We start from the raw sequence: 19,286 nt of genomic DNA, 5'->3' as shown, positions 1-19,286 counted from the left end.
TGGACTTAATGAGAATGCAAAGTTTCTGTAAGGCTAAGGGCATTGTCAAGAAAACAAAACGGTAGCCAACAGAATGCGAAAAGATATTTACCAACACCACATCAGATAGAGGCCTAATATCCAATGTATACAAAGAACTCAAGAAGTTAGACACCAGAGAATCAAACAACCCTATTAAAATGGGGTACAGAGGTAAACAAAATGTTATCAATTGAGGAATATGGAATGGTTGAGAAACATCTAAGGAAGTGCTTGGTGTCCTTAGCCATCAGGGAAATGCAAATCAAAACAACCCTGAGATTCCACCTCACACCACTCAGATTGGCCAAGTTTCAAAACTTAAAAGACAGCAGATGCTGGTGAGGTTGTGGAGAAAGAGGAACACTTCTCCACTGTTTGTGGGGTTGTAAACTGATATAATCACTCTGGAAATCAGTCTGGTGATTCCTCTGAAAAGTAGACATATTACTACCTGAAGATTCAGCTATTCCACTTCTGAGCATATACCCCAGGGACACTCCAATATACAACACAGGTACATGTACCACATTGTTCATAGCAGCTCTATTTATAATAGCCAGAAGGTGGAAAGAACCCAGATGTCCTTCAGTAGATGAATGGATACAAAAACTGTGGTATATTTACACAATGTTGTACTACTGAGCCATCAGAAACAATGACTTAACCAAATTCTTAAGAAAATGGTTGCATCCAGAGAATATCTTTTGAATGAGATAACCCAATCACAAAAGAACAGAAATAATATGCAGTCACTGATAGTGGGATGCTAACCTGAGAGGCTCCGACTTCCTCAGAAACAACTCACAGACTTTGTGAAGTTCAAGAAAAAAAAGAAAACAGAACAAAACAAAACAAAACAACAATAACAACAAAAAAAGTCATGCTCAATCCTTACACACCAAGAAAATGTTGACTAATTCCAGGTTACACCCTGTTTTACATGGACTTTTTTCTCATTGTAACTAGTAAGACCTTAATGCAGAGTATCAAACATTAAAAAATAAAAAAGCAAAAAAAAAGCCAAGCACTGACACAATTGTATTTGTATACATTTATGCAAAAGTGTTTAAATTTTTTTATCTTTGTTTTTTAACATAATGTTTAAAAAATTACAAATAAGACTATTTAAAAAAACTGAAATTTCTTTTACTAGTTACAATGAGCATAAAGTACTTGTAAAACAAGATGTAACCTGGAAATTGTCAAAGTTTTCTTGGTGTGTGAAGATCAGGCATAATGATTTTTCATCTTTTGGCCTTTGATTTTTTGAAATTTATATAGTCTGTGAGTTGTTTCTGGGGTGTTCAGAGCTTTCTGGGGTTAGTATCCTATGATCAGTGGCTGCACATTATGTCTGTTCTTTTGTGAGTAGATTATCTCACTCAATATGATATTCTCTAGATGCATCCATTTTCTTCAGAATTTCATAAAGCCATTTTTTTGATAGTTGAATTGTATTCCATTATGTAAATATAACATAATTTTTGTATCCATTCATCAACTGAAGAACAGCTGGGTTTTGTCCACCTTCTGGTTATTATAAATAAGGATGCTATGCACAATGTGTTTCATGTGTCTTTGTTGTATGTTGGAGCTTCTCTAGGGTATATGCCCAGAAGTGTAATAACTGGGTCTTCAGTGAGTACTATGCCCAATTTTCTGAGGAATAACCAGAATGATTTCCAGAGCGGTTATAAGAGTTTACAACCCCACCAACAGTGGAGAATTGTTCCTCTTTCTCTGCATCCTCGCCAGCATTTGCTGTCATCTGAATTTTTGATCTCAGACATTCGGACTAGTATGAGGTGGAATCTCAGGGTTGTTTTGATTTGCATTTCCCTGAAGTCTAAGAATGTCAAGCAATTTTTAGATGCTTCTCAACCATTCAATATTCCTCAATTGAGAACATTTTGTTTAGCTCCGTACCCCATTTTTAAATATGATTATTTGATTCTCTGGTGTCGAACTTCTTGAGGTTTTTTATACCTTGGAAATTAGGCCTCTATCTGATGTGGGGTAGGTAAGGATCATTTTCCACTCTGTTGGCTGCCATTTTGTTTTCTTGACAGTGTCCTTAGCCTTGCAGAAACTTTGCAATCTGATCATGTCCCATTTGTTGATATTTGACCTTAGAGCATGAGCCATTTGTGTTCTGTTCAGGAAATATTTTCCTGTGTATACATGTTCTAAGTTTTCCCTACTTTCTCTTCTAATAGTTACAGTGTACCTGGTTTAATGTGGATATCTTTGATCCACTTGTGCTTGAGCTTATTACAAGAAAATAAAAACGGTCTATTTTCATTCTTCTGAATGCAGAGTGCCAGTTTGACCAACACCATTTGTAGAGGTTGTCCTTTTTCCATTGAATGTTTACAGCTCCTTTGTCAAAAATCAAGTGACAATATATGTGAGGGCTCATTTCTGGATCTTTTATTCTATTCTATTGATCAATGTGCCTGTACCCATACCATGTAGTTTTTAACACAATTGCCTTGAAACATAGCTTGAGGTCAGTGATTGTCATTTAAACAGATATTTTCATGTTGTTGAGAATGTATTTCACTATTCTAGGTTTTTTTTTTTTTTTTTTTTTTTTTTTATTCAAGATGAAATTGCACATTGCTCTTTCTAACTCTATGAAGATTAGGGTTGGAATTTTTATGGGGATTGAATTGAATCTGTGGATTGCTTTTGGTAAGATGGCCATTTTTACAATGTTGATAATTCCAGTCCATGAGCACAGGAGATCTTTCCATTTTCTGTGATCTTCCTTGATTTCCTTTTTTAGAGATTTGAAGTTCTTGTCATACAGGTCCTTTACTTCCTTAGTTAAAGTCATAAAAATGTATTTCATATTATTTGTGACTATTGAGAAGGGTATCTTTTCCCTAATTTCTTTTTCCGCAGGTTTGTCCTTTGAGTACAGAAAGGCTACAGATTTGTTTGATTTAATTTTATATCCAGCCTTTTTGCTGAATTTGTTTATCAGGTGTAGAAGTTCTCTTGTGGAATTTTTGTGGTCACTTACGTGCACTATCATGTCATCTGAAAACAGTGATGCTTTTACTTCTTCCTTTCCAATTTGTATACCTTTAATTTCATTTTGTTGTTTAATTGCTCCCTCGATCCAGGAATTCCAGTACTATGTTGAATAGGTAGGCAGGGAGTAGGCAGGCTTGTCTAGTCCCTTTTTTTTTTACTGGGATTGATTCAAGTTTTTCACCTTTAAGTTTGATTTTGATAATTGGCTTGGTGTATATTGCTTTTAGTATGTTTAGGTATGGGCCTTGAATTCCTGTTCTCTTCAACAATTTTAACATGAAAGGCTTTTGAATTTTGTCAAATGGTTTTTCAGCATCTACTGAGATGATCAAGTGTTTTTTTTTTTTTTTTTTTTGGTTTTTTTTTTTTCATTGAGTTTGTTTATATGGTGGATTACATTGATGGATTTCTATATATTAAACCATCCCAGCATCACATGAAAGAAGCATACTTGATCATGGTGAATGATCGGTTTGATGTATTCTTGGATTTGATTTGCAATGATTTGTTGAGTATTTTTGCATCAATGCTCATTAGTGAGATTGGTCTGAATTTTTCTTTCCTTTTATGGTCTTTGTCTGGTTTAGGAATGTGTTAGGTATGTTCCATCTGACTTTATTTTGTGCAATATTTTGGAGAGTATTGGTATTATATCTTCAATAAATATCTGATAGAATTCTGCAATGAACCCATCTGGACCTGGGCTTTTTTTTTTAGTTGAGAGTCTTTTGATTACGCTTCTATTTTTTTAGGTGTTATGAGATAATGTAGATTATTTACCTGTTGCTCTTTTAACTTTATTATCTGATATCTTTTTAGAAATTCATTCATTTCCTCCAGATTTTCCAGCTTTGTGGAGAATAATATTAGGAGTAGGATCTGATGGTTTCTTAAATTTCCTTAGTTTCAGATTTTATGTCTCCATTTTCCTTTCTGATTTTGTTAATTTGGATACTCTCTGTGGGCCCTCCAGTTAGTCTGGCTAAAGATTTCTCAAACTTGTTATTTTTTTTTAAACCAGCCCTTGGTTTTGTTGATTCTTGGAAAGGTACTTTTTGTTTCTATTTGGTCAGTTTCTGCTCTGATTTTATTATTTCATGCAACTTACTCCTCTTGGGTATATCTGTTTCCTTTTGTTCTAGAACTTTCAAATGTGCTGTCAAGTTGCTAGAAAATACTCTCTCAAGTTTCTTATTGGAAGCACTCAGAGCGATGCATTTTCCTCTAAGTACAGCTTTCATTGCACCCCATAGTTTTTGGTATCTTTTGATTTAATTTTAATTAAATTCTATGAAATTCTTAATTTCTTTCTTTATTATTTCTTTGACCATGCTATTGATTAATAGAGCATTGTTTAGTTTCCATGAGTATATGTACTTTTGTTGTCTTTGTTGTTACTAAAGTCCTACATTAGACCATGGTGATCTGATAGTATGCATGGGAGCATTTCAGTCTTCTTATGTCTATTGAGGCTAGTTTTCTGACTGAATATATGGTCAGTTTTGGAGAAGGTGCCATGAGTTGCTGAGAAGAAGCTGTATTATGTTAAGTTAGGATGGAAGGTCCTGTAGGTGTCTATCAATTCCAATTGGTTCATAACCTCTTCTAGTTTCACTGTATCCTTGTTCAGTTTTTGTTTCCATGATCTGTCTATTGATGAGAGTGGGGTATTGAGGTTTCCCACTATTATTGTGTGGGGTGTAATGTATTTTTTAAACTTTAATAGGGTTTCTTTTATGAATATGGGTAATGTTGTATGCAGAGAATATATGTTAAGGATTGAGAGTTCCTCCTGACAATTTTTCCTTCTAGTGAGTAAAATTGTCCTTCCTTTTAAAATCTACTTTATTCTATATTAGAATGGCTACTCCAGCTTGTCTCTTGGGGCCATTTGATAGGAAGGGTTTTTTTTTTCCCAACCTTTTACTCTGAGATAGTGTCTGTCTTTGTCTTTGAGATGAGTTTCCTGTATGCAGCAAAATACTGGATTCTTTTTACGTATCTTGCTTGATTGCATATGTCTTTATATTGGTGAATTGAGTTGATTTATTTTAACAGATATCAAAGAATAGTAGTTGCTGTTTCCTGCTATTTTTGCTTTTGGAGGTAGAGTTGTGCCTGTGTGTCTTCTTGTTTTGGTTTTCTTGCTTAGGTATTTTCGTATTTTTACTAGGATGTAGTTTCCCTCCTTATATTTGATTTTCCACCTATAATTCGTTGAAGTAATGGGTTTGTGGTCATATATTGTGTAAATTTAGTTTTATCCTGGAATATCTTAATCTCTCCATCTATGGTGATTGATAGTTTTGCTAGGTATAGCAGCTTGGGTGACACTTGTTTTCTCTCACAGTCTGCATGATGTCTGTCCAGGATTCTCTACCTTTCATAGTTTCTGTTGAAATCAGTTTTGATTCTGATTGGTCTACCTTTATATGTTATGTGATCTTTTTCCCTTACTGCTTTTAATATTTTTCTTTGCTTTGGGCCCTTTGCATTTTAATTATTATGTGTTGGGAGAAATTTCTTTTTTTGGTTCACTCTATTTGGAATTCTGTAGGGTTCTTTTATCCTCATGGTCATCTCATTCTTTAGGGTAGGAAAGTTTTCTTCCACACTATTGTTGAAGATATTTACAGTGCCTCTTAGTTGATATTCGTTGCTCTCTTCTATTCCTATTATTCTTAGGTTTAGTCTTATTGTGTCCTGGATCTCCTGGACATTTTGGGTTAAGAGCTTTTTAGCTTTTGCATTTTCTCTGACTGTTTTTTCTATGTTTTCCATGATGTCTTTTGCTCCTGAAATTCTTTCTTCTATCTCTTGTAGTCTGTTGGAGATGCTTGCATCTGTGACTCCTGATTTCTTTTTTAGGTTTTCTACCTCCAGGGTTGTCTCTTTTAGTCATTTCTTTATTGTTTCCATTTCCATTTTAAATTCCTTCTTCAATTTCTTCATCTCTTGTTTTCTTTTCCTCTAGTTTGTTGATTTCATTTAGTGTTTTTTCTTATTTCCTCTTGAAAAGCTTCTATTTCTTTATGCTTTTCCTCCCATTCTTATTTAAAGGTCTCCATCACCATCTTGAGGTATGATTTCAGGTCTGAGTATTCTTTTTATGGAGTGTTTGGCATTCTACTGATTGCTGTGATGGAAGAGCTAGTTTCTGATGTTACCAGGTTTTGTTGGTTTCCATTGGGTAAGTTCTTTCACTTTCCTTTTGCCATTTTGTTGTCTGTGATTATAAAGGGGTCTTGTTGTCAGTGACTGGTTCCTGTCTTTCCTGTGTATCTGTCCTGTCTCCCTGGATTTCTGCTGTTTTAGGTGGCAAATGGCTTGAGTGTTTGGTCTGCACACAAGGGCCTTCTTGGTGTAAACCGAGACTCTACTGCAGAGTTTCTGCTCCCCTCATCCAATGGAGGTGGACGTGCTTTCTGAGGGCCATGTCAAGCCCTCTCTTCATTTTGGCTACTCACAGCACAGTCTCACCATGCCTGCATCCCTGGATCTCTGCTGTTCCTGGTGACAAATGGCCTGCTCAGCTGATACTCATGTTCCCTTCATACCATCAAATCTAATACCATATGAGTGACACTTGCACTCTCCCATTCAGTGAAAGCGTGAGATACAAGCCTAACCACTTTGGAAAACAGCATCTGGGTGTTCACACTCAGAAAACATCTCACAGATTTTCCCCAAGTGAAGCTGGTTACACTGTAATCACTTGTATTTTCTCACCTAAAAGTATGTACCATTACAGGAACAGAAATGTCTTACTTCAATGGTACTGAACTTTTATTGGTCACAGATGAATCATCAGCCCTAACTGATCAAGAAAAAATTTTACTTAAAAATATTAACATTTAAACAAGACAAGCTCCCATAATTTGAAGCCCTCTCAACAGTCTTTTATTGTTTTCTTTACTTTTACTGGATTTTTTAAATGAACATTTCAAATGTTATCCCCCTTCCTGGTTTTCCTGCCTAAAATCCCTTTTTTCTCTCATCCCTCCCCCTGCTTCTGTGTGTGCTTCCTGACCCACTGCTACCTCAGCACCCTGGCATTTCCCTATACTGTACACGGATCCTTCACAGAAACAAGGGCCTCTTCTCCTCTTGATGATCTACATATTTAGCTGAAGCCATGGGTCATTCTATGTGAACTCTTTGGTTGGTGTTTTAGTCCCTGGGAGCTCTGGGTGTTCTGATTGATTGTTCTTATTGTTCTTCCTATTTGCTTGCAAACCCCTTCAGCCCCTTCAGTCCTTTCTCTACTATCTCCTTCATTTTGGACAGCATTCTCAGGCCAGCATCTACTTCTGAATTTGCCAAGCTCTGGCAGAGCCTCTCAGGGGACAACTATATTCCTGTAATCATGCACTTCTTGGCATCTTCAATATTGTCTGGATTTTATGACTGTCTATAGGATGGATCCCCAGATGAGTCAGTCTCTTGATGGCCTTTTCTCCAGTCTCTGCTCTCCTCTTTGTCCCTTTATTTACTCCTGTGAGTATTTTGTTCTGCCTTCTAAGAAGGACTGAAACATCCACACTTTTCCTTCTTCTTGACTTTCATTAACATGATTACATTCAAAGTTCCTATAGAATATCTCAGTTGGCTTTCAACACTCAATTTATTTTCTAATTCAAATGTCCAAATTCCTTCTGAAATTTTCTAAAAAAGGAGAAAAGGTCTCTCATAGCAATACTGCACATTGTGAGCACACTATGTGAGTAATGTTATTATTTTTTTTACATTTTCATGTTTCTATTGCTGTGATAAAACACTGTAATTGTGAAGGATGATAGGGGAAATGACTTTATTTCCTTTACATTTGATATTATTCTTTCTAATTGTGACCAATCATTGAAAAAAAAAACAGGAAAACAACACAAATATGGCAGAATCCTTGAGACAGATATGGTGCCCAGGCCATGGAGGAGTGCTGCTTCCTGACTTCCTTGCCCTTACTCAGTTATCCTGATTTTCTATAGAAACAAGCAACACCAGACTGTGGGGCCAAAAGATAAAAGCTGGAAATATGAATGGTTGAGGTCAGTTGAATCCCCGAAAATGGTCAGGCAAACAATCATAAACCTGTAGGTGCTTTCTGAACTCCTGATTGTAAATACACTTTACCTGAATGCACCACAATGGGGCAGCTGTGAGAAACTCTAGTCAGCTCCAAACCCCACCTCCACAGGAGAGAGTGATGTAGACTCTAGCCCAGGTCAGTCACTCACTAAGTGCCTCTACCTGCACACACACACACACACACACACACACACACACACACACACACAGCATTAGAAAAACAACTATGACCAATCTTAGAGGCAAACCAAATGGGAAGAGAGTGGTTAAATCCTAGGATGTTCAAAAAGGACAAAAGAAAGAAGAGAAGAGCACAGAAATAAAGACACACATTTGATCAGAGGCTCTGCTCCTTTGTGGTCCTGGCTGCTTTGTCCTCCATGAACACTCTATCCCAGAGTCTTATTGTAATCTCTGCATTGCTACCTGAAAGCCACACTGTGGTTAATAGCTCTGCCTGTAGGGCTTTACTTTCAGCACCCCTCTGAACATTGACCTGCCAGAGTTCACAACCTGGCAGCACCCTGCTGGGATTTATTCCCATGCTTCCAAGCTTAAACTCCTCTTGCTGGTCAGGCAGAAAACTGCAGAAGCTACTTTTCCTCAGCCAGCCTATGTGTGACCCACACAGAGTGCAACACCAGACCATGGATACACCTCAGTAAGGGATAGGCTGTCCTCATTAAATTACTAATTAAGAAATATGTAATTTTTGTGTCTGATTTATATATTTTTTCAATTAAGGTTTTTTCATTTCATAAATCTCGACTGAAGATGACAAAGGTCAGCATCTACACTGAAAAAAAACTTTTTAAACTCATGTTCCATCACAGCATGCCAAATGATGGGTATGTCTTCATATCTTTAAAAAATAAATAAAACATGATACTTTTTTCCAATTATAAAGAAGTTTACATTTTCTAAGTAGAGATGTTATATGAACAAATAATCAATATTAATAGGATAAACTAATATAATCACACATATGTCTGCAAGAAAACCTTCATTCTGCCACTTACAGTGACCTTATCAATATAAAAACTATTTGTGTATATGTGTGTGTGTGTGTTGTATTTGAGAAATGAAATTACTTGAGTAGTAATGTGAACTTTATAAGAAAATACAGTATCAACAAATTATAAACCCTGCAAAAAGATGCAGGAGAAATGTTGGAAAATGAGATAAGAATCCTTTTGTAGGGAGCCGTTTGTGCGGCACCCAAATATGGTGCCGGCTTCCCGCCGAGAGCTCAGCAAACAGAGATGCTGCCCAGCCAAGAGACTTAATGCCCATGTGCCACATATGTCATTAGCCCGCTCTCGGGACATACTATTGAGTTACTGGAGGGTGCACCAATCAGGTAGCGACACGGGTCTCCTAGGCATATATAGCGGTGCATTTCTTCCCCCAAGAAGAGAGCAAGACAGGAGAAGAGGAAGACAGAGAGAGAAAAACCATGTGGAGGGATGGCGGAGAGGCGCCACGTGGAAAGAGACCCGATAGGAGAGATTGCGGGTGGTCCCGTGTGGGCAGAGACTGGACAGAGAGATCGTTCGTGGGGGACTGCGCGTGAGAGGCCGTCTAGACAGTAGAACTCGGTAGGGAGTCCCCGACTCAGAGACAAGTTTCCTGCTCATGAAGCCCCTGCTCAAAGTGCTGTTCAATAAAGGTTATCCACAGAAGAAGCTGTTCGTTTTGTTGCACGCCTGTTCCTAGCGGCGGGAAGCGTGGGCGCGTGACATCCTTTCATAGAGTTGGGTATGAATGTAAAAAAAGTTTGGTTTATTATGCTTTCTAAAGCACTACATTGTATCATTTGAGAAATATTCCTACTGAGATATGTGAATAATCATATAACCATTTAAGAACTATAAATTACCATGTCACATTTTGTAGTATCCAGTATGTGGTTTTGATTTTCATTCAGAAGTAAACTTAAATCTCTATCTCTATCTCTATATCTATATAATCTATATCTGTCTATTATCTATCTATCTTTCTATCTATCTATGAATAGATTGCATTTACCAATTTGCACACATACTTTGTTCATCTCCTCAGTTTACACTTAGAAAATTTCCCTTTTAACCTCATAATCCTTCTTATGTAATTTCTGGCTTCTTTATCAAAACTCAGCTGACCATAGGTATGTGGATTTATAACTGGGACTTCAATTAGATATACATACTTTATGCCAATACAATATATATTTTACTAATATATCTGTGTAGAGAAACTTAAAATTGTGAATAGCAATTTCTCCAACAGTTCTTTTATTGTTCAGGAATTTTTTGTGTCCCAAAGGGTCTTGTCTTTTTATACTAAAATGAGCATAGTCTGCTCAAGTTCTGTAAAGATTTTATTGGAATTTTGATGGAGATCTTTTTTGATTCTGTAGAATGTTGTTGGTATAATGGTAATTTTCATTTTTATCCTAAAATATCATGAGCACTCAGCAACAAGGATAGACACTACCTAAAAAGGTCAGACAAACTTTTTCCATGTAAACAGTACCAAGGAAAAAGTTGAATTAGCCATTCAAATATTCAATATAATAAACTTTCAATCAGAAATTAATAAAAAAAATATGGTAAAGGACACATCAAAGGAAAAAATCCACCAAGATGAAGGTTTATTTCTGAGCATCTATGTCCCAAATTCAAGGGTACCCTCATTCATATAAAAATTTGGATGAAGCTCAAAACATATATTGAAGCTCACACAAAAATAGGGATAGACTTCACCATCCCACTTTCATCAATGGGCAATTAATGAAAACTAAAACTAAATAGAGACACCATTTAACTCAGAGTAGTTATTAACCAAATTATTTTAACATGAAAGAACAGAACATTTCACCTAAAATCAAAACAGTCTCTATACTCAGTGATAAGTTGGCCAGGGAAGTAGCATAGAAAGAAATTTAAAACCTTCTATAATAAAATGAAAATGAAGGCACAACAAACCCAGTCCATTGTTTGGGTACAAATATCTGCCTCTGCTGCATTAGTCAGGTTGACATTTTGTTTTATTGATCATCTTCTTTGTCTTCTAGAAGCCTTTTTGTTTATTAGGAACAAATTGAATTAGAGCCTGAGCCACCAGTGTTCTACTTAGAAAAATTTGCACTGCATTGATGTGTTCACAGCTGGCTCTTTTATTGGATTAAAAAAAAGAACATCTTGAGTGATGTACCCAGACTCCAAAAGGAAACGCACAGAATGTACTCACTGATAAGTGGACATTAACCTAAAAGTACAGAACACACATGATACACCCTACATATTTTAAGAAGTTAAACATGAAAGAAAGAAAGTGGGGATGCTACACTACCTCTTAGAAAGGTGATCAAAGTAATTTTAAAAGCAAGAGTGAGGGAGGGACCTGGCTGAGACAGGAAATGTGAAGGAGAAAACTGGGAAGGACCAGGTATTGAGGGAGACAGGAGATAAATCCAGAGGGTCATAGGAATGAATCGCAATATAAGGCTGCCAGGGGTGATGAGTTGGGGGTGGAACCTCTAAAAAGTATATGAAAGATGAAATAGAGGATGCTTCCAGGACCGAATGTAGTTTACTTTAAGTGAAATGTCCAACTGTGTGGAGATGGAACCTGAAGAGACCAAATTCAATAGTAGATATTAGTTGAAAATGGATTGTTCCTGGACAGATCACACTAATCCGGAACAGTTCCCATGAAGGAGGTCTTTTATTGAAAGAAGAAAAAAACAATAAAGAGAAAATAAGGGAGATGGGTCTGCATTTCTGTATTTTGTCTGGGACATAAGGTAGGCAATTCAGGTGATGATGTGTAGAGGTGATGCAGGAGAGGCATATACCTCCAGTGTTTGGCAGTTGCCATGTCAAAAAGAGGGATAGAAATTAGGCATGGGGTTATGTTAACATATAACAGAGTAGTGGCAGCTGATAAATATGAGGTTACTTGGCAGTATCACTAGAGAGGCTGCACGTGGCTATTATGAATTTAATTCCAGGAGTTACACATTATCCCTAATATTTAAAACTATTAGGTTGGGTAATGGTAGGGTGTTGGTATGCTGAGGTCAGTGTTTGAAGCGGAAGTCAAAATGGTAAGTTAGTGCAATTTATAAAGGGAGATGTCAAGGAAGTTAGGATCTTTGCACAGAGTTTGATTACTTATATTTTTTTGATATTTAGAAGTTTGAAAATTGAGACTTTTTTGTGGATGTGAATACTGCTCACTGAAGACCTGACTTTGCTTTTACAGTAGAGGTTACCATTAACTCCTGTTTCCCACCTGGGATTATGATAAAAAAGATAAAAGCCAATTATGTGAAAGGGTGAGAAGATTATGGTCTCCAGTGTTGACAAAGAGTGGACAGAGGACAATGTATGGCCTTGGTCGACAGTGTTCAACAAAGTTTCATGGGGGAGAGAAAAAGTGGCAAAGTAAGAGGGTAACGGGATGACCAGGGAGAACATTTAGGTGAAAGACCAGGAGTTAGGACTGGTTGTTAATACATAAGTTCAAAAGATGAAATGAAAATATATTGCTTGGGGAGAGCTTATTGTCTAAAATGTGCCAGAAGTGGAACTTCTACCCAATTGAGATGAAGTTTCTGTCACAGGTTGGAAATAGTAGATTTTAGGGAATGGTGAGTTATTTCTACCTTTCCTAAAGACTGGGGGTGGTAGAGACTAAAAAAAATTCCAGTAGATTTCTAGGTCTTCAAATCGATGTTGAGAAATTTGGGAGGTAAATTTAGGACCACTGTCTGACTGAAGAAATGCTGGGACACCAAATCAGAGAATGATCTCTTTGGAGGGGAAGGTCAAAATGTTCTGAGCCTTATTCAAATAGCTGTGGTGCAATGGGAGGCCTTTATATATTTATAATTTGGTTTTATTGGTTACTTATCCTTTAACCTAAGAAACTTCCAGATAGTAATTTGGGACTGGAGAATATGGAAAGCATAATTGGAGTCTCTATACATGTTGAGGTGCCAGTTGAAGGCAAACGTAAGAGCTATTAATTCAGCCTGTTGATTGGGGGTAGGAGTAGAGAGGACCTGTGCCTCAACCACCTCTATGTCTGACACTGTAGCATAGCTAGTCCTTATGGCCCCTTTACCTAAAAATAAATTTCCCTCTGTATCCCAGGTACATGTAAAGGATGAAATAATAGTTCCTCTAAGATTTTGGTGTAGAAATGAGATATGGAATAGTTAGCATTTTGATGAGGATGAAGATTAGAAATATTAAGAGGCGGGGCATAATTTGAAAGTGAATTTGAAGTCTTCTATTAGTACTACCTGATGAAAATAGCCTTGTGGTTTTGTGTAATTGTTAGTGCCAAATAAGTGACCTGAGAAGTGGGCAGTTGGAATTTGAGAGGTGACATACTGGGAAGAAAATTCAGAAGATCAAAAGTGTCAGCTTGGCTAATTTTTAGGGAGGAGCTACAGATAAGAATGTTGTCTACATAATGACAATCTTAGATTTGGTGAGAGACAGAGCAATTAAGACAGAAGTTATGACCTGACCACATAGATGTGGGCTGACCGTAATCTTTGAGGTAGAATGATCCAGTTGAGTTGAGTAGAAAACTGGGTGTCAGGATCAATCCAGGTAAAGGCAAAAATTTCCTGTGACTAGGCATTTAGAGGAATAGGGAAGAACACATCCTTGGGATATAGTACTGAGAAATAAGAAGTCTCTGAAGGGAGAGTGGAAAAGAGTATATATGGATTAGCCAAAACAAGATGGAGAATAAGCACTAAAGAGTTAAGGCAACTAAGATCCTGAAGCAGGTGATAGTTTTCCTTATAGTTCTTAATTACTAGTATAAGAGTATTAAAAAGAGAAGATTTAGTAGAGAGTTTTTTTTTCCTTTAAGAGGCCAGAGATAATAGGCTTAAATCTCTGGATGTTCTAGAAAGAAAGAAGGTATTGAACTTGGGTGTTGTACCTGGTGGAGTCCAATAATTGGATGACAACAGGAGAAAGATATGTAACAATGGATGTATTCTGGACATCCCATTTTTGGAGGGCCTATCTGAAAGGTTGGCAAGCAGGAAGAGGAAAGGGGCTGCTGGTAAGCATAGGCTTAGTTTAATGGGAGGAGTAATAAATAGAGACACCCAAATTGTTTGGAAGATTTATTTCCAATAAGCGAACAGAACATGTTGGCACTACAAAAAAAAAAAAAAAAAAAAAAAAAAAAAAAAAAAAAAAAGAAAGAAAGAAAGAAATGAGTGATAATAACAACCCCATAAATGAAACTAAGTGTTGAGGCTTAGAGAGGGAAGTAAGTTCATCTTCCTACCTTAAAAATCTGGATATGGGAAGAAAAGGAGAGTTCCCAAACTCTATCATGACCAAATAAGTGGCTCTAGTGTCCAAGAGGAAGAAGATGGTCCACCCAGATATCATGATGAATACCCTGGCCTCCATACTGGTGATGGAAGTGGTCAGATCATGGGAGCTCAGGTCTCTTTAGTTGTCCATAGCCAAACCTAGGAGGGTGACCAGAGAGTGATGTTCCTCTTATCTTAGCAGTGTGAGGGCAATCTACAGCCCAGTGTGCCTCCTGATCTCACCTATAACATGGCTATTTTAGCTTGTGGGGTTGAGACAAGCTTTTGCCCAGTGATCTTGCTGCCCACATTTTTAGCAGAAACCTCGTGGTCTCTCAACCTTAGAAGACCAAGAATCCCAAACAGTGGCTGGGGCTGGTTGCATAGCCTTTGCAAACATATGGTATTTTTTGACTTTTGGCATTTTTATCACTCTGATGGTACACTTTGAAGGCCAGCACCAAGACTTCTGCCAGTGGAGATAAGGGTCCCCTCTCCAAATGTCTAAGTATGGGTATAATGTTGGAGTACCTCTGGGAAAAGTAGAAGGTCATCCTCAGTTGCTTACATTCTGGGTTTTCATGGTATAAATTAGCATATTGTGACAGGGCCTTTGTAATGAATTCTAAAATTTGAGATTTTTTTTTTTTATCCTGGATGATTCTTGAAGTTTTTAAAAATGTATTGGTTTTAAGGCTGACCTATGGAGACTGTCCAGGAAGAAGGTGATAAATCTATCTCTTAGTAAAATACTACCTGAAGAATTATAATTCTATTAATTATCCTGATTAGGAACACATTCAGATCCAATTGGATATGTTGGACATATTCAATGAGTCTTGTTTGCATGTATTCAAGCCTGTTACTAAACTAATGTGCATTTTTCAGGAAGTAAATTATTACTGAGAATAATATGTATATCATAGAAATTCAAGCTATAAGACTGAGTAATATACTGAAATTATTCAATAAAGACAGAGGTGCTGGAGGTATAGTATCAATCAACTGTGTCACTTGAAAGGGTATTGCTCTCTTGTTGGGAGATGTTCAGCTAATCTGAAAAGGAACATGCTGTCGACTCTGTTCTTCTGTAGAGGAACATTTTCTGGCAGCAATCATGATGAGAGGAAGAACTCTGTTTAATGGTCTCTAAATGCACTGTGAATTCTAAAACTCATAGTAGTATATGTTATTGCCATAACATTGGGCCTAACCTGGTAAAGGCTTTTTAAATACTTTTCTAATTAACAAAAGTATCATTATAATTAGTGCTAAACTAGGGAAAGAACAAACTGGCAAGACATGGTGTTAACATTGGAAAATTAACTTTTTCTCAGTTTATTTTTATTGTTATTGATGGTTTCATTTGTGTTACTATGAGGTGATTCATATTATAGTATAGAACTACATTGACATATATAGATAGTAGAACAAAAAAGCAAGAACAGCAATTTTTAGAAACTTCTGAAGGCTATGCTTATTCCTGGGATATCTTTCCAGATGATATTAAAGATAAAGAATCCTGTATAATGACATTCATCCTCACTCACTGCCTACCTCTAATTGGTAAAAAAGTGCTTTAACAATCATGATGCTTATGTATTTAAATCTTATTACTTGGTGAAGTGTCAATGAACCAAATACGTTAAGTTCACTGGATTCAAAAAGCCTTCACTTATTGATAGATAATAAGTGGTATGACACAGTCTTATACTCATAGGAAATTTAGAGTTTATAGTGTCCTTAGAAAGCGTCAAACTCAGTTCTTTCTCTTATAATTATTGCAACCAGAGTTTGTTCCTTTACAGAGAAACAAGGTTCATAGCATCCTCCTTTCTAGATTAGCTATACTTCCCTCTGGGTTGAGCTATATAAAATATACCACATCTTTGATCCACATGTATGTACTAATGTGTTTCGGATTGTTCTAGAGCCATTTGTATTTTGATTTTAATTACATTTCCCCAAGTAGGGCTGCCTAGTTACCTACTCAGGTGACTTCATCAGAACCTTCCTCCCATTTTAAATTGTAAAGTAATGGTTAAAAGCAGTGATTTGACAGGGGAAGGAAAGGTGGAGAAAGAGGGTCAGAGGAGGAGGAAGGGGAAGAGAAGGAGATCAAGATGGAGCTGGAGAAAGTAGACTTATATCCTGGTGGCTGTAATTGGACATAGATAAATATAAATATATTAAGGGTTTCTGTAGGTCATTTTATTTCATATAGGAGGGCAGTTTGTATCTTAATCTATTGGATGTGATATTAAAGTATAGAGGGTTTGTGAATTGAGATTGTAATATAAAAACTTATATGAAAATCTATCAGGCCTCAAAGTATTGTTTGTGTTGGGCAGTGGAAGAAAGAGAAGGTGAGGGTCATAACCAGCACACAGGACAAAAGCAACAAGACAGGCAGAGTGAACTTCCTGGGAAGTGAATCTTATGGAGAGTGTAGCTTATAGACCAAGTGATAGGGTCTGTGTGTTCAGCTGCAAACTAGAGCAGTGAGACCAAGTGAGAATTCAGGGACCTATAAAGAAATAAGCAGACTATTTCACATATTTACTGCAACACTAAAGGCATTAAGATTTTCTTCTGATGGAGACACTTGATGTTCTGCACCAAAGAAAGAACAGTCTAACAAGATGTAATTTCTATACACAAGTATATGCTTTGCAACTTATGTTGTTGATTTAACTACAACAATGAATTTTGGGTAGAAAAAATACAATGCTATAAACTTAGACAGAACCTGTTCTGTTGAAGATTAACTTCAGACCTCAACTTTGTCAAGGATGCACATCTGTCTTCCAGAAGAAACAGTAAGTATTTGCCTTGTACTACATTTTTTATATCCATTCATCTACTGAAAGACATCTGGGTTCTTTCCAGCTTCTGGCTATTATAAATAGAGCTGCTATGAACATTGTGGTGCCTGTATCTTCGTTGTATATTAAAGTGTCTCTGGGGTATATGTCCAGAAGTGGAATAGGTGGGTCTTCAGATAGTACTATGTCCAATTTTCTGAGGTATCGCCAGACTGAGTTCCAGAGTGGTTGTATCAGTTTATAACCCCACCAACAGTGGAGAAGTGTTCCTCTTTCTCCGCAACCTCGCCAGCATCTGCTGTTATCTGAGTTTTGAATCTTGGTCAATCTGACTGGTGTGAAGTGGAATCTCAGGTTTGCTTTGATTTGCATTTCCCTGATGGCTAAGGATGTTGAGCACTTCCTCAGATGTTTCCCAGCCATTCGATATTCCTCAATTGAGAACATTTTGCTTGTCTCTGTACCCCATTTTTTAATAGGGTTGTTTGATTCTCTGGTGTCTAGCTTCTTGAGTTATTTGTATACCTTGGATAGTAGGCCTCTATCTGATGTGGAGTTGGTAAAGATATTTTCCCATTCTGTTAGCTGCAGTTTTGTTTTCTTTACAATGTCCTTAGCCTTACAGAAACTTTTCAATCTCATTAAGTCCCATTTGTTAATCTTTGACCTTAGAGCTTGAGGATTAGTGTTTTCTTCAGAAAATTTTCTCCTGTGCCTATGTGTTCTAAGGTTTGCCCTATTTCTCATCTAATAGTTTCAGTGTATCAGGTTCAATGTGGAGATCTTTGATCCAATTATACTTGAGCTTTTTACAAGGAGATAAGATAGGGTCTATTTTCATTCTTTTGCATGCTGAGTTCCAGTTGGACCAGCACAATTTGTTGAATAGGCTGTCCTTTTTCCATTGAATGTTATGGATCCTTTGCCAAAATCAGGTGACCATATATGTGAGAGCTCATTTCTGGATCTTCTATTCTATTCCATTGATCCATGAGCCTATTTCTGTACCAGTACCATGCAGTTTTCAGCACAATTGCCTTGTAATATAGCTTGAGGTTAAGGATAGTGATTACTGCAGATGTTTTCTTGTTGTTGAGAATGGATTTCGCTATTCTAGGTCTTTTGATATTCCAGATGAAATTGCACATTGATCTGTCAAAATCAATGAAGAACTGAGTTGGAATTTTGATGGGGATTGCATTGAATCTGTAGATTGCTTTTGGTAGGATGGCAATTTTTAAAATGTTGATACTTCCAATCCATGAGCATGGGAGATCTTTCCATTTTCTGATATCTTCCCCAATTTCCTTCTTTAGAGGTTTGAAGTTCTTGTCATACAGGTCCTTCTCTTGCTTAGTTAGAGTCACAGCAAGGTATTTAATAGTTTTGTGACTATTTTGAAAGGTATCTTTTACCTAATTTCTTTCTCCACATGTTTGTCCTTTGAGTATAGGAAGGCTACTGATATGTTTGAGTTAATTTTGTATCCAGCCACTTTGCTGAACTTGTTTATCAGCTGTAGGAATTCTCCAGTGGATTTTTTGGGGTCACTTAAGTACACTATCATGTCATGTGCAAAGAGTGTTGTTTTTACCTCTTCCATTCCGATTTTTATCCTTCCTTTCCGAAATTGATCTACTTTTTCTGTCTAATTGATCCAGCCAGGACTTCCAATACTATGTTGAATAGGTAGGGGGAGAGTGGGCAGCCTTGTCAAATCCCTGCTTTTAGTGGGATTGCTTCAAGTTTTCCACACTTAAGTTTGGTGTTGGCTGTTGGTTTGCTGTATATTGCTTTTATTATGTTTAGGTATGGGCCTTGGATTCCTGTTTTTTCCAGGACTTTTAATATGATGGGTGGTTGAATTTTGTCAAATCCTTTCTCAGCATCTAGTGAGATGATCATGTGATTTTGTTCTTTGAGTTTGTTTATATGGTGGATTACATTGATGGATTTCCTTATAGTAAACCATCCCT

This window comes from Micromys minutus (assembly GCF_963924665.1).
Source record: "Micromys minutus genome assembly, chromosome: 3".
NCBI classification, from domain to species: domain Eukaryota; kingdom Metazoa; phylum Chordata; class Mammalia; order Rodentia; family Muridae; genus Micromys; species Micromys minutus.
The sequence above is the reverse complement of the archived record's forward strand: the minus strand, read 5'-3'. Positions refer to the sequence as shown.